We start from the raw sequence: 14,193 nt of genomic DNA, 5'->3' as shown, positions 1-14,193 counted from the left end.
TGGTTGGAGCACGCAGGAGAGACCACATCACGCCGATCCTAGCATCGCATCACTGGCTGCCTGTGCATTTTAGAATTCATTTTAAGATTCTTCTGCTTGTTTTTAAATCTTTACACGGTCTTGCCCCGCTGTACCTCTCTGAGCTTCTCTCTCCCTATTCGCCGGCACGGTGCCTCAGATCAGCTGATCAGATGCTTCTGGAGGTACCGAGGTCCAGACTGAAGCTCAGAGGGGACAGAGCTTTTGCTGTAGCCGCTCCGAAGCTGTGGAATACTTTGCCGCTGGCCATTAGAGAAGCCCCTTCACTGTCCATTTTTAAAACCCGTTTAAAAACACATTTTTATGCCTTGGCGTTTGGCCCAATATGAGACCACTGATTTTCTAACTGTTTACTGTTTTCTATAGTTTTATCTCCCTCTGTGTCCCCCCCCCCCCCCCCCCCTAACATGTTTTAATGTTTTTTACTATTGTGTTCAGCACTTTGTCTCAACTACTGTTGTATGAAAGTGCTATATAAATAAAGTTGAGTTGAGTTGAGTATACCCGTTTCAGATGGAAAAAGTCTGTTTTTTTAATCTTAAAGTAAAACACAGCCGTACTTTGTGTCTTTCCTTTATTAATAATTTAGGATGAGATTCCTCCCACTGCAAATATTTGTTAGAAAACATGAAGAAACATGAATTAATAATTGAAACGCTTTCTATAGACCACTGTGCATGTTCAGCCTGATCACAATCCAGTTGGGTGATTCTTTTTTTTAACTCGAACAAAAAGATTTAGGGGAAGAAAAAGTCTTTGACATTTCAAAACAAATACTCATCAGTTGGGATTTTGCATAACTTAAGAAGAATTTTTAAAAAACGGAAATAATAATAGAAGATCTCTGAGCAAAAAAACCCAAAAAACCTCCATTCTCTAGACGTCTCACGTGTTAATGAGCCCATCTGGGCTTAGGTTTGCTCCTAATCGATGTTAAAAAAAATTCTCAAGGTTTGTTCTGTAAAACCAAAACTTTATTTTCCTTTGGATGTCTCCAGTTATTCATCTTCAAAGTAGGCATCAAAGGAACGTCTAAAAACATCTACAAATGCACAAACATCAGGAACAAATTTAAGCTCTAAAAGAAAAAGAAAACTACAACGTGAAGACGCAGCAAAGATCCACAAATATCTAAAAACTCTCAAAGATGGAGCTCTGCATTGGTTATACGGATTACGGCAAATGCATCACTAGGTGCTTCGACATGTTGGCCATGTTTAGGCGTGCGTCATGAAGAAACGCCCATGAAATGTCTGCGTCTTTGTCGATTTGAACCCACCAACTGCATCACCAACATTCGCTCACAGTAGGACTGTTCGTCTTCAACTGAAAAAGAAGAAAGAGGCAGCCGTGGTGCAGCGGTAGGGCGGTCGACCCATGATCGTAAAATTGCAGGTTCGATTCCCGCCTTGCACGCCCATGTGTCGAAGTGTCCTTGGGCAAGACACTGAACCCCACCTTGCCTCTGGTGGGAGGTTGGCGCCAGTGTTCGGCAGCGGAGCCGCCGCCAGTGTGTGAATGTGTGTGTGAATGTGTGTGTGCATGGGTGAATGGGACTGTGACTGTAAAGCGCTTTGGGCCTTCGTAAGAAGGTAGAAAGCGCTATATAAGTATACGCCATTTACCATTTACCAAAGATCAGCGAGCGCAAAACTGCATCTCCGGTTTGTCTGTCCGTCTGAAGTCCACCACTCCAAGCAGCACAAATGCAGATTATAAGTGGGAGGGGCATTGTGTTTTCTCCACCCACCATACCAACATGCAGTATATAGTATAGAGCAGGGGTGGGCAATTCCAGGCCTCGAGGGCCGGTGTGTCTGCATGATTTCCAGACATCCTTGCCATACTCATGGCTGATTACCTGGTTCAGGTGTGTCCAGCCAATCAGAACATGCCAGAGCATGGTATGCTGGAAAACATGCAGGAATGCGGCCCTCAGTGCCCACCTCTGGTATAGAGTTTTCCCCTAATATTGCACAACTTTGAACTCTCTAATAAAATAAAATATATATATGTATTAAAATTCCCTCCCCTCACAGTTGTCAAGAACTGAAAAAAAGTAAAACACATCAATAAACTATCTGAAACCCAACTGTAAATACTTTTATTTTGGTGGAAAATCTGACTTTTTCCACAGGGGGCTCAAGGGGCTGCTCTTTTCTGATGCCCGCCTCCAGTGGTCTTTGGAGGAACTGCAACATTTAACACTTCCTGGTTATCAACAGAAGCAGCCAGGAAGGTGTGGGCGTGGTCCAGCCTGGACTTAATTGAGACCATATGGAGGTAATAAACAGAAAGAAACTAAATACATGTTTTTTTCTTGACTGATCGGACCTATAAGGTCAACTTTGATCCACAAGTAAATTAAATTACTTTGTTCTTTTTTTACCGAAAGTGTGTATATTGTTTTGTTTGTCACTATCAGTATTTTCTTTTCATCAGTAAGTTGTAATTTTGTCATATATCTTGAATGATAAAAAAGAAGGGTTTGAATTTCCTATATTAGTTTCAATATCAAAAACAAAATGGGAACATTGGATAAAAATAACTATCAATTCAAAACAGAATTTAGAAAGTCTAAACAGGCAAAAATAGAAAAAAAGATATTTTCAACACAAGTAATGCCCTTAATTGTTGTCATAATGCTAATAATTAAGATCCAAATTTGGAGTAATATATAAAAAAAAACCCTCAATTGTTTGTACTGAGCTAACTGCAGCAAGATAACCTTAAAGGATGTTCTAGAAATACTAACCCTAAAGTGAATCTTAAATTAAATCTGGAACTTTTCTGAGGTGTGGGCAAAAGCACAGCAAAATAACTCGACCACAAAAAACTGTCCAACTTTCAAACTTCCCGTCTTCTCATCAACTGAAACATCAAATTACCAAAACAGAGCTTTTTGAACACCAGATCCGCCTCGTTCAAGTTCAGCTTAAAGCACAGAACACACACTTTTAAAGACACGCGCGCTTCATTTATGATCTGTAGATTGTTTAAATGCACATCACCACTGAGTTGTGCATTTAATGTGCATTTTAAGACGATACGACCTCGGTTTGCGTGTTTCTCAGCGTTACATTTTCTTTACTGCTGTTCTCACGACGAGTCACGAAGCAGTGAGGCTTCAATGAGGAGAAAAGATGTTTTATTGCTGGTTTTTAACGTCTGGTAAAAGATAAAGGGTTGGCGATAAGAAACAAGCACACCCTTCAGACAGCCAGTCTGGTCTGATTCCTGTTTTCTCTTTCCTTGTGTTGGTTGGATTCACTCAGCTGTTGGGGTGGGGGGTGGGGGTGGGGGGGGGGTGATTCTGTCTGGCAGAGACATAAAAACGATCTGGACATGAGCCATAAAGGTCATCGTCTATAACAACCTGGAAGGGGTTGTCCGTGCTTCTGCATCTTTGATACCCCCCTGATTGACCATTTCACTCCTTCCTGCATTGCCCCCCGGGGGACAGCACCACCGTCGCAATTATCCGAGGGTTTGCTTCCTTCTGGCTGCGCGGCGCTGCACATCTGGTTTATTTGTGTTCACGGCGGATGGGGGGTGAGGATGTGTGTGCAATAAGTGGGGTGGGGTGTTGACAGCATTTTTCCTCCTACTCACGCTTTAATTGGACAATTGTTTCATTTGACCTCGGGCTCCCCGGGTTCAGAAAGGCAAACAAAAGCGTCCCAGCAGGTGGCGCTAAGCAGGAAAAGGTGGCAGAAATGTTTACTTTGGCTTAAAACACAGGAATTTTTAGACATCGGGGAGATAAACTTCAAAAGATAACAGACGCAGGAGGAGACTAAATTGGCTGTCTTTTAACCTTTTTCAAAGCGTTCCCAGTGGTCTTTTATTTATGATTAAGCAGTTTTTGGCCAAAATAAAAATAAAAATAAAGTAATTTTCTAGGACATAGATTCTGCAGAGCGGCAAGAGTTTGTTATAAAAATGCACATTATAATCCCGATATGGATTTATGGTTTTGCTTAGTGATTTTGAAGAAATTTTAAGAAGTACAGGGCATGCATTTTTTGTTTTTATTACAAGTTCCAAACAAGGTTGGGGGTTATTGTAAATAAGCCAATACAGCTAACGTGTAGCGGTGTTACTAACAAAACTGGGGGTTAGCTTAGTCAAAGTAATGTTTGTCATATTGGTGTCAGTCTGTTTTTAACATGTTGCAAACACGGTTGGGAGTTACAGGTATTGTAAATGCACCAACACGGCTACCGTGTAGCTTGTCGCAAATTCTAGAATAAAAAGTCTGACTGGCTGACCTATTTTTGACTTGCCTCGCTTAATGCCCCATACACACCGGGCACGTGAACGGGTATTCTTGAACATCCGTTCAGGTCATGATGTTCACACTGGACTGTCGCTACCTGATAGCGCTCATCTACTACCTACAGTCGGAATAGCCTTGGTACGGAATGTCGAAGCAGTTTAAATCTTGCACCAGGCGTTTTCCTTCACAGCTCTTTTCCGATTATTGAAAGACTCGGGCTGTGTCCGAATTCCCAACCTAATCCCTAACTACTAAAGAACGATATAGTGCAGAACTATGTATTTTTGTTAAAAGCAATTCGGACACCATGCTCAATACTTTTTTTGTTTTAAACGGCGAATATGACGTCATCGATTTCACGAAGTGAAAATCTAATTACTACAAGCGTTTTGCAACGATTGTTAATGAGTCCATCGTCTTCTGAAGATAAAAATGATGATGGTTTATTATTATTTTTTTTCCGGATACTTTATTTATCCCTCAATGGGGAAATTCTTCTCCGCATTTGACCCTGGGGGAGCGGTGAGCTGCAGCTGAACTGTACTTGGGAGGCGGTAGCATTAAGGGTCTTGCCTAAGGACCCTCACTGAGTGATGTTAACTGCTCGCCATTAATATGGTAATTGCCCCCAGTACCATTGTTTCTTCCCCTCCGGGTATCAAACCCTGGATTCCTGCCTGGTAGCCTCTCACCTTACCAACCGAGCTACTCAGCCTTATTAGACAATACAGTTAAATTGTGGTCATTGTGGTCTATATCCACCAATTTAGTGAGTATTGATGCACACTGTTTTTTCGCAGAGACTTCTGGAAAATTTGTAGGCCACTCGATTTTGAAATTGTAGATTCGGACAGCACTGCAAAATGGCGAACGCGTTATATGGTGAGTAGGGAAGGAATTGGGACACAACTTGACGTTGCATTATTCCGTCCAGGCACAAACCGCAACTATTATGTACTTTCGCCTCCATGACAAATTTTCCAACGGTTGGCACTTCCTTGAATTAAAGGGCACGTCATCCAACTGTCATTACCAAATCCAAGTCCCTCAATAGTCAAAGTTCAACCTAGTTAACTTTCAACACACGTTTCAATGTATGTGCGCTTTGTACATAGAGGCCAAAAATGGTCGTAGAAACATGCATAGGAATGCAAGAACACAAGAGTTTTCAATGTGGAAGCCTGAAACATGCGGTTACACACATTTACATATACTTTTCATTGAAAGTGTTCGCTTGATTGAGCTTTGCCGAGGGCGTAGTGTAGGCAGCATTATATTTCGGTGCGCCTTGTAGATGACACATATTGAATGTGCACCTTATAATCAGGTGGCCCCTATAGTGCGGATTAGGCCTGCACAATATACCGCAAATTTATCGTTATCGCAATATCCAGCTCTGCAATATGCATATCGCAAAAGACGGCGAAAACCGCAATAAATCGTAAACCTTAAATGTGTTAAAACAATCTTATGGCAGCTTGAAGCATTTAAGAATCAAATAAATCCCTTTATGCTTTGACGAATCAGATGGACGCCTTCCCATTGTTTACCAATCAGATGGAGGCCTATTATGTTAGATGTTTGTCACCTAGTATTATTTTTAAACTGTTGCAATGAAATAGGAATTATGTTTTTGGTTATTTTTCTTTTTGTTTATATACCGCAAATGATATCGTTATCGCAATATTAATCTCTAATATCGCACATCGCAAGTTTTCCTCATATCGTGCAGCCCTAGTGCGGATCATTTAAAAATGCAATTTGTGCCTAATTATTGTCATACATGTCCTCTATTCTCTGGGAATTGCCACAAGAACATGCTAAAAACACGGTTTTCATCAGAGTGGCTCTTTAAGCCATCAAAGGGGAAAATCACTAAGAAACACCTTTTGCCGGATAAACGTAGAGTTAACTTCTTTTTAATTAAAAGTCAGCTGTATCCTGATGCACCGCTGGCTGCTGACAGCATAACACAATCTCCCCCAGATTCACAGGCAAATCTCCACTTGACCCAATGGAGGCTGTCCAGTCACAGCATTAGGACTGCACTGAGCTTGGGCAGAAGCCGAGATTCACGGGAGGGGGGGGCGGCTCTGGCAAATGCAGTGGTAGTTTTTGCATAAATGATCTGGAAGCGTCCCCCTTAGAGTCAAAGAGCAGGGCCGCTCAACACTGCTGCCTCAACGCCAAACGACGCAACCAAAATCATTTGTGCAACTGAGAGACACAAAAGCACTTTGTGAAGACAAACGATGCTCCTAAAATAGACTAGCATGATGCAGTGTATTACCTCACCCCCCACACTGGCATCAGCAAACATGTCTGTCACATTCATCCGGCCTAAACCCAGCTGACGTGCCCACTCTGCTAAGCTGTGGCGTCCTCCTCCGACGCTTTCACAGGGAACCTCTAAACATACACAAAATGTATGGAACGTTCAAGGGAAACGTGTGGTGAAGTGGATCTTCTGACAGGGCTGAGCTAAGCCGTTCGGCCCGGAAGGGTGGCTGTGAGCGGATTTAACACGGTCAGCCATCAGCGATGTCACGGAGGAGCTCGCAGAAATGATCGCAGAGCTGGAGACAGATGTGGCCAAACAGAATGGGGTTGAAAAGAGTCTGGGGGGGGGCTTGAGGTCTCAGCTGCAACTCTTACCGAAGTTTGGGGAAACGCTGAAGTCGCTGATGCTGACCTCCTGAGCCAGCCCAAAAAAATGCATTTTTACCAAAATAAACCCAGCTTAAAGAAATAAAACCCATGAAAAGGAGGAGGGACGTTCCACCTGTCCTGGACGCCAACATGCTCTCCAACTGTGTGCTCCTATAATCAACTCGGGCCAGATGTCAGGCTGGAGGGGAACATGGGAAAACGGAGATAAGGACAAGCTGAAGAAAGGTTATCATGTTCCAACACAAGTCTGCAGCGAAAACCAACAAAGATGTCACACACTGCCTGCCGCACAATGCTTTTACTCTGAAAGAGGAGCGACTCGACACCGCCGCTGCACCGAGACGTCAAACAGCTCCTCTGACTGCGACAACAGAAAAGTTTGTTGCCAGACAGACGGCCTCCTCCCATGTGAGGCGGACCTGTGCAGACCAAGGCCATGACTCAGGTCTGCACCAGCTGCCGGGCCATGAGCGGATCCTTTCCACACTTTTCTCTCCTATCATTCTGAGGAATGGAAATAAACTATTTCCACCAAATGCAGGAAGTGAAAAAAAAAAAAGCTTCTCCGTGCAACCAGGTCTTTTGAGCAACCACAGCTTCAAGTAAAAGAAAAGGGTTTATAAGACAAACAAACATGCGATATTATAACATTTAATACAAAAGGGAATCATTGTTAAAAGAAATTGTTTGAATCAAACATAAACCCCATGGATGACCGAGTGTTCCTTCTATTACATGTTTTCAACTAGAAAAAGACAACTCTTTGGAGTTTTTAGTTCATAAAATTGGTCAACAAAACCAAGTGGGACTGCTACAGTATTACAAGTTAGGTCAATATGCAGATGTGGCATTTGAGGAGCTTTTTAAAAATATTCTAAAGTGGTATTTCTTGCAAAATTGCAGGGTCTGGATACATTTTTATTAAATATTTAAAAAAATAATAATAATTAGCAAACTTTTTATTATAAAATATTCAGATTCTTAGTAATCCATCTCGAATTACTCTTTAACTGGTTTCTATCCGGACAACCCCTGAAACTGAATTATAACAATTATGCATCATAGAATGTTCCTTTCTCATTTATGTCCCCAGTTATGGCAGCTCAATCTCTAATGTCAGCGTACCCATATAGAAGATCAATGTTTTCTTCAGCAAAGAGCACAAAACCAAACCAAACGGGGAATCGCGTGGCCAAGCCCTGATGGAGCTCAAAATCCACTGCAAAAAAATAAAAATCACGCGGAAGCTTCAGAATGTCAACTCAATCGCAATCTGACGATTTTCTATGTGATTGACCCAGAAAAGCATCACAACGTTTTTCCAAATGTTGAAGAAAAACTCTAAACTTCACTTAAATCCGAGGTCAGTTAAGTCTTCCAAACATGGAAATCGGCTAAAATTGGTAGATTAAACAAAAAAAATATCCTAGATAATTGACCAATTGTGGATCTAATAGTTTGTCTCAGCAGATCAGATTGTTGTTGTTGGTTGTGTAATGGCGTGGGAGGAGTTTCCTGATCACTGTGCCTGACACACTGTTGTTGCCCAAGGCCGCCCCATCATGACCCAGTGGGCTAATCTTCCAGTGGCTACTTCTATACTTTGGGAATGTGCTGAGACCCTTGACTGTACATGAAACTGGACTGGGAGACCCCCTTCCCTCATGGCGTTCCAAACAGGAAGTTCCCGCTGGCTCCAAGAAACCAAAATCCCATAGACATCTATGCAGAAACAAACAGTCACTATATTTGTCAGAATAACCATCCTTGCTCTGCTACCTTTTCCATCCTGATCTTGATGATCCTCATCTCTTTTCATGACATTTGTCAGTAGTTGAAGTTAGTTAAGTTATCAACGGGGAGCTTGATTGGTAAGAGTCGTCGCCATAGAAACGTCGACTCAGAGGAGCTCGGACCAATGACTGCTTACTGATGTCGTCGCGCTCCATATTGCACAAAGAAAAATGGCGACTTAATTGACTTGATTTGGTTGGAGCCATAAAGAAAACTCTATGGGTGACATCACACACCCACTCCCTCCAGCTCTGATATACAGTCAATGATGAAACAGAAGATTTGCATCATGGGATATTCAGCAGTGATGCTATCACGTCACCTTGGACTAAGATATCAGGAGTTTTTCCAACAGTTTGTTTACATTTCAATTGCTGGTCAATACGTATAGATTGGGGCAAATCGATTCCGGTAAATTTTTGGTATATTTATTTTAGTTTGAGAAGGAAAGGGGCATTTGGCGGCCCACACCGTCACCAGCACATCTCTATAGAGCGGCAGGACGGTGTCAGGCTAAATGAAAATGAGGATTTTTAGGTCAGCCTCTTCTGTGAGGTTTCACTCTCTCCGGCTGGTTGGAGACACAACTCTCGCAGCGCTGCAGCCTTCTGCTGTCCTTTGAAATCATCATTAAAAGAAGTATGCATGAACACATCTGCAAGCTGAGGAAAGGGGGGGGGGCATAATTCTCCTTGGCATGTGAGACAGCAGTCCTGTATTAGACATGATAAACCAGGATCACTGCAGAACATTAAGTCTGACAGCTTCGCGTTAATATTAATGCTCGGAGCCACAAACCAACCAAACCGGCCTGGCCATCTTTGAGTGATTCCTCAGGATGGAAATAATTAAAAGGGCAGCTTTCCACGGATGAGGACGGGAGGAATCGATCAGTTCAACAGGTTGGAAGCAAGGCATCATGGGAATATCAGCTGATGGACAGCAGCTTGGAGCATTGCGTATTTTTGGACCTAAAATATGATGGGTCCATGTCTGTGTATCTATCTATCTATCTATCTATCTATCTATCTATCTATCTATCTATCTATCTATCTATATATATATATAGATATATATATATATGTAAATTAAAAGAAAATTAAGCTTGAAATTGCATTTCTGAGTATTTCTTTATTCAAATAAGACAAAAAAAACTGCTATTTGAAAAAAATGGATATTTCTTATGTATTAAGCTCCCTGCTCTGCTCCATTCTGATCCATCCACTTGCAGTCAAATTGATCCAATAACGTTTGTTTTCCTAGTCTGAGCTGAAGTTTGGCTAAAAGTTGTAAGGCTTCATAATTCCTGTATTGCTCACCAGTTTTGCTGCTCCACTAATGTTAGCTGGGGGGTTTTGAGGGGCTGTAAGCTAGCAGGAGAGCATGTAAACAGAGAGCGCTCTGTAACGAGGAGGGGAAGGGGGGCGGGGTTGCTCTGTGCCACGAGTCCCTTTCACAGCTCAGAGGTGAATTTCTAATGAATACCTGCCGCCCTGCAGAAACTATGTCCTAGAAAATGACACCGAACGGCATAATCGTGAATAAAAGACCACTGGGAACACTTTTAAAACGGTTAAAAAAACGATCAGAGTGACAAGAGATGGTATGACTTATGTTGAAGATCGTTTATTTCATCACAAATATTAAGATTGTTTACTGGACTAAAAAAAAGTCAATTTTCCATCACAAAGAAAAACGCAAATAATCCAAAAGAGGAGTAACTAATCCCAGGAAAGGTGAAGGGATCAAGAGCATCATCCATCTTTAAAATCTACTGTATCCCTTTTTGGGTCACAGGATTCATGGAGCTTATCCGGTGTCTCAAGTGGAGCAAAGGCGGGACAAACCCTCAACAGGTCACTAGTCTGTTACAGGGCCACATGTTTACACTCGCACGCACACCTATAGGGGCAATTCAGAGACACTACGGGCGTAACAATTCCTTTTATTGATTTGATTCACTGACCTATAATGGATTCAGGACATCTTGAGCCAAAAGTTCAACAGTGTGACTCGGAGAGAAATACCTGGAGACTGAGCAGTGCAGGTGAACTTTTCCAGATTTCCTGGATTTCTTCCAGATAATCAATTGTACATTAAATATGTGTACAAACAAACAAGTAAACGAGGATTAATGGCAAATCCACTCACATTTTAGTGTCCTGAAGTTTTTCCACATACAAAGGGAACATTATTAGAACATCCTAGCACAGTAGATGGTCACGTCTTTGCAAAATTCAAAGTGTTTCCACACACTGGACTGGAATGATGGCGTGATCCGTTTTTGCTGTCATCTCACATGTGTGTGTTATCCGCTGTTGGTTATAGTAAAATAGCCCTGCCATGCCTCAATCCAAACGGTATTTTCCTGCTAAGAACTATAATCAATTTATTTCATTTTGAATCAATTTTATTATGGTATAGTTCAATTAGATCAACAACTTGCTGACAACTCACAGACAGATCAATCTGGCTGGAAAAATGAATTCATCCTTAACAAGAGAGACACCAATGAACCTATGAAGCCTGTTTTTGGACTGTGGGAGAACCCGGAAAAATTCCTTCACACGCATGACGAGAACGTGCAAACTCCACACAGAAAAGTCCCAGCCGGGATTCAAACCATGGCCTTCTGGTTGTGAGGCCGACCACTGCACCACTGTGCAGCCCATCAAAAAGCAACACATATAAAAAATAAAAATAAGACTTAAAGATCTTTGCAATTGGGACTCAAGACGTCAAGTTGAGTGATTTAAAATCCTGCCTCGTCAGTGAAACCAACAGTTCTCCTGCGTTTGTGGGGACGTTTTCCTGCAAGAAGTTAAGCTTATCCTCCTGCAAAAGGTTAAAAAAGATCATCTTGTTCATGGAAAGTCACATAACAGGTACTGTAAACAGTTTTCCGCTGATAAATTCTACTGTCACAGTGCTCAAACTACACAAACAACCTACTTTTTACTGGATTGTATAATGATGTGGTCTTTATGGCATCAGTCAAACATTTACAGGGAGAAAAATGCTAAAGATCTGGGTGACATCATGAAATGCATTGGCCTACTTCAAACTGTTAAATCAGAAAGTGGTGGATTTCAAAGACTCCCGAGAAAATTGTAAACTGAGAGGAAGAGTTGGTGGCGCGCGGGAGTCCTGTGAGGGGAAACGTCAGCTTGTCGGGCAGGAAGCTGCGCGTCTTTCAACAAATCCCTCCTAACGACTCAGTTCGGCGGTGGAGCAGGTTCGCTTCCTCTCTCACTCATGCGCTCTGCGCACCGCGGATGACATCATGTTGGGTCAGCTTGGGTTTTTACAGCTCAGCATCTGCCATTTCCACGGCGTCTCTGCAGCCTGCGCGCACTCTCAGCCAAAGGTTTTTTATTTAAATAAACAGGGGCAAAAAAAATAAAAATAAAAGATAGGAAATGGAGTTACCTGACTGCAGATCACCCCCTCGGTGCAGTCAAACAAACACACATTGCAGACGGTTTCCCTGCTCCGAAACAATGGAAGGTACCACGGTGGTCGGGTCCGGTCCGGTCAGGAAGAGTGGACCGGTCCACGGCGCGCGACGGAGCTCCAATGACGCGCAGGACAAGTTCACGCAGGAGCATCCAGGCGCCTCGTCTTTACAACCCCCAACTGTCCACTTCTCTACAACCTGTCATCTGTTGGCTCAGCCCCCACCGCCTCTATCCGTCACTCACAGCAAGCGGCGCGTGCCCTCCCCGCGCGAGCAGCACATCTCGCATCGTAAACATCCCCAAATTGTGCGCAGTTTCAAGCAGGTGCAAAGAAAGACCCGCGCGGAAAAACAAACCTACGCACTTCACCTCCCGCGAGGCGCCAGTACTCACCGCGTCTGCGCTCGGGGAGGGTTGGGGAAGGGAGGGGGGGACGGCGACACAGCGAACAACACCGCGCGACGGCGGTCATGTCCAACTTCAGTCGAACCCGCTCCCAGCGATATAGCCGCGATAGCTTAGCCGCCGCCGAATGAGGAAGTGTCAGTTCTGTAACGGTTCGAGGCGGGGGGGCAGAGGGGGGCGAGCAGCAACGAACCGGTGACAGCAGCCGAAACAACAACACCGGAGAAGAACCGCTCACCTCTTAGCAAAAGTCGTCGTCCCGCCGTTGTGGAGCTCTGTTAGTCCGAGTCTGGAGACGTCTGAGCGGCTTGGCCGCGCGCCGCTCCAAGACTTCCTGGAGAACAGCCTCGGTTACTTTGACAGGCAGCCGGAAATAAAAAAAAAAAAAAAAAAAGTTGTGTCGCGCAGAGCAGTGGCCGCCGCAGGATGCTGATCTTCAGAGCGCGACGACTTATACAAAATTGCAACAAAAAAGATTATAATAATAATAATAAAACAAATTGATTGATTGACAGGTGCAGAAACAATTGAATGAAAAACTTACAGCTTTAATGGTTTCACTTGCAGGGTGTTTTCCATCTAAAAGGCGCTAATTTGAGAGGAGCAGCGGCGCTACACCACATTTATTCGCAAAATCATTAAACATGTATGGACTGAGTCATCCCGATTCGGTTGCAACTTCAGCGACCGACCGTTTCCGCGTGACTCTCAAGCCTCTGCTGCCCCCTGCTGTCGGACTGCAGAAGTGCAGCAGTTGACCTGCTTTTATCAATTCAATTTAAATTTATTTGAAATTGGCTTAAATTGATTTGCCCTAAATTAGCCCAATATTTACAACAATGGTCATCTCAATGGGCTTCATACCGGTGAAAAACATGAATCATAAAGAACATAAAGTCATAGAATTCAATAGCTGATTGCCAAACTAAACAGACTAAACTGAACTGGACATCCCTGTTCTTAGACCCTTCTTCGCGGTAAGGAAAAACTCCTAAAATAAACCGGATTCAGGGAAAAAAAAAAAAGAAGAAACCTCAAGGGTGCCCACATTATCAATCTGGATTTCAATCGGTTTTCATTTTATTGCATCAATCAAAAAATGAGGTATTATTTTTTTTGTCATGCTAAATGTCATCAATAAATTTCTTATTTTAGACTGTTTTTAAAAAAGCAGTAGTTTATCAGGCCAGTTCAGTATCATAACTAGGAAATGCACTGGCCTGATAGTAGATGGCCAGTGTATCCCAGTCCATTTCTGATGCAAGTTTCCTCAGTCACCCTTTGTTTTCACAGTAAAAGGGTTTTTACCCTTAGCAAAAGGACCATGTACATCTAGTGCAGGAACTAAAATAATGAATCCTTCTTCATTTTTTTTCTTTTTCTTTTTTTTTTTAACTTGTCCTGTCCAACAGCTGGGCAGTCAGATGAGAGCTGAGGGCCTCTTGTGTTGGACATATTTTGCTTTAACAAGAGGGGTTATTAATCTTCTGACAAACCAAGGGTATGTCTGAATAAACCCCTTTTGTAATTGAGGCCAAACTTTATTAA

At 42.9% G+C, this 14,193-nt stretch overlaps 1 protein-coding gene across 4 annotated transcripts in view; it reads right to left on the bottom strand.

Moving 5' to 3' along the window:
- Positions 1–13,362, bottom strand: part of taok3a (TAO kinase 3a) — a 56,644-nt gene extending 43,282 nt beyond the window's left edge. The window contains exons 1-2 of one of the 4 annotated variants that reach the window (XM_023958222.2): positions 13,190–13,362; positions 12,884–12,979 (exon numbers count right to left, since the gene is read on the bottom strand). The gene's annotated coding sequence lies outside the window, so the exon portion shown is untranslated. Of the gene's footprint in view, positions 1–12,211; positions 12,775–12,883; positions 13,042–13,189 lie in introns of those variants that run through there. The other 3 variants (XM_023958221.2, XM_023958224.2, XM_023958223.2) reach the window with 3 other exon arrangements.
- Positions 13,363–14,193: the final 831 nt, after the last annotated feature.

The sequence above is a fragment of the Oryzias latipes genome, chromosome 9 (assembly GCF_053564925.1).
Source record: "Oryzias latipes strain Hd-rR chromosome 9, Olatipes_Hd-rR_3.1".
Lineage (NCBI taxonomy): Eukaryota > Metazoa > Chordata > Actinopteri > Beloniformes > Adrianichthyidae > Oryzias > Oryzias latipes.
The sequence above is the reverse complement of the archived record's forward strand: the minus strand, read 5'-3'. Positions and strand labels throughout refer to the sequence as shown.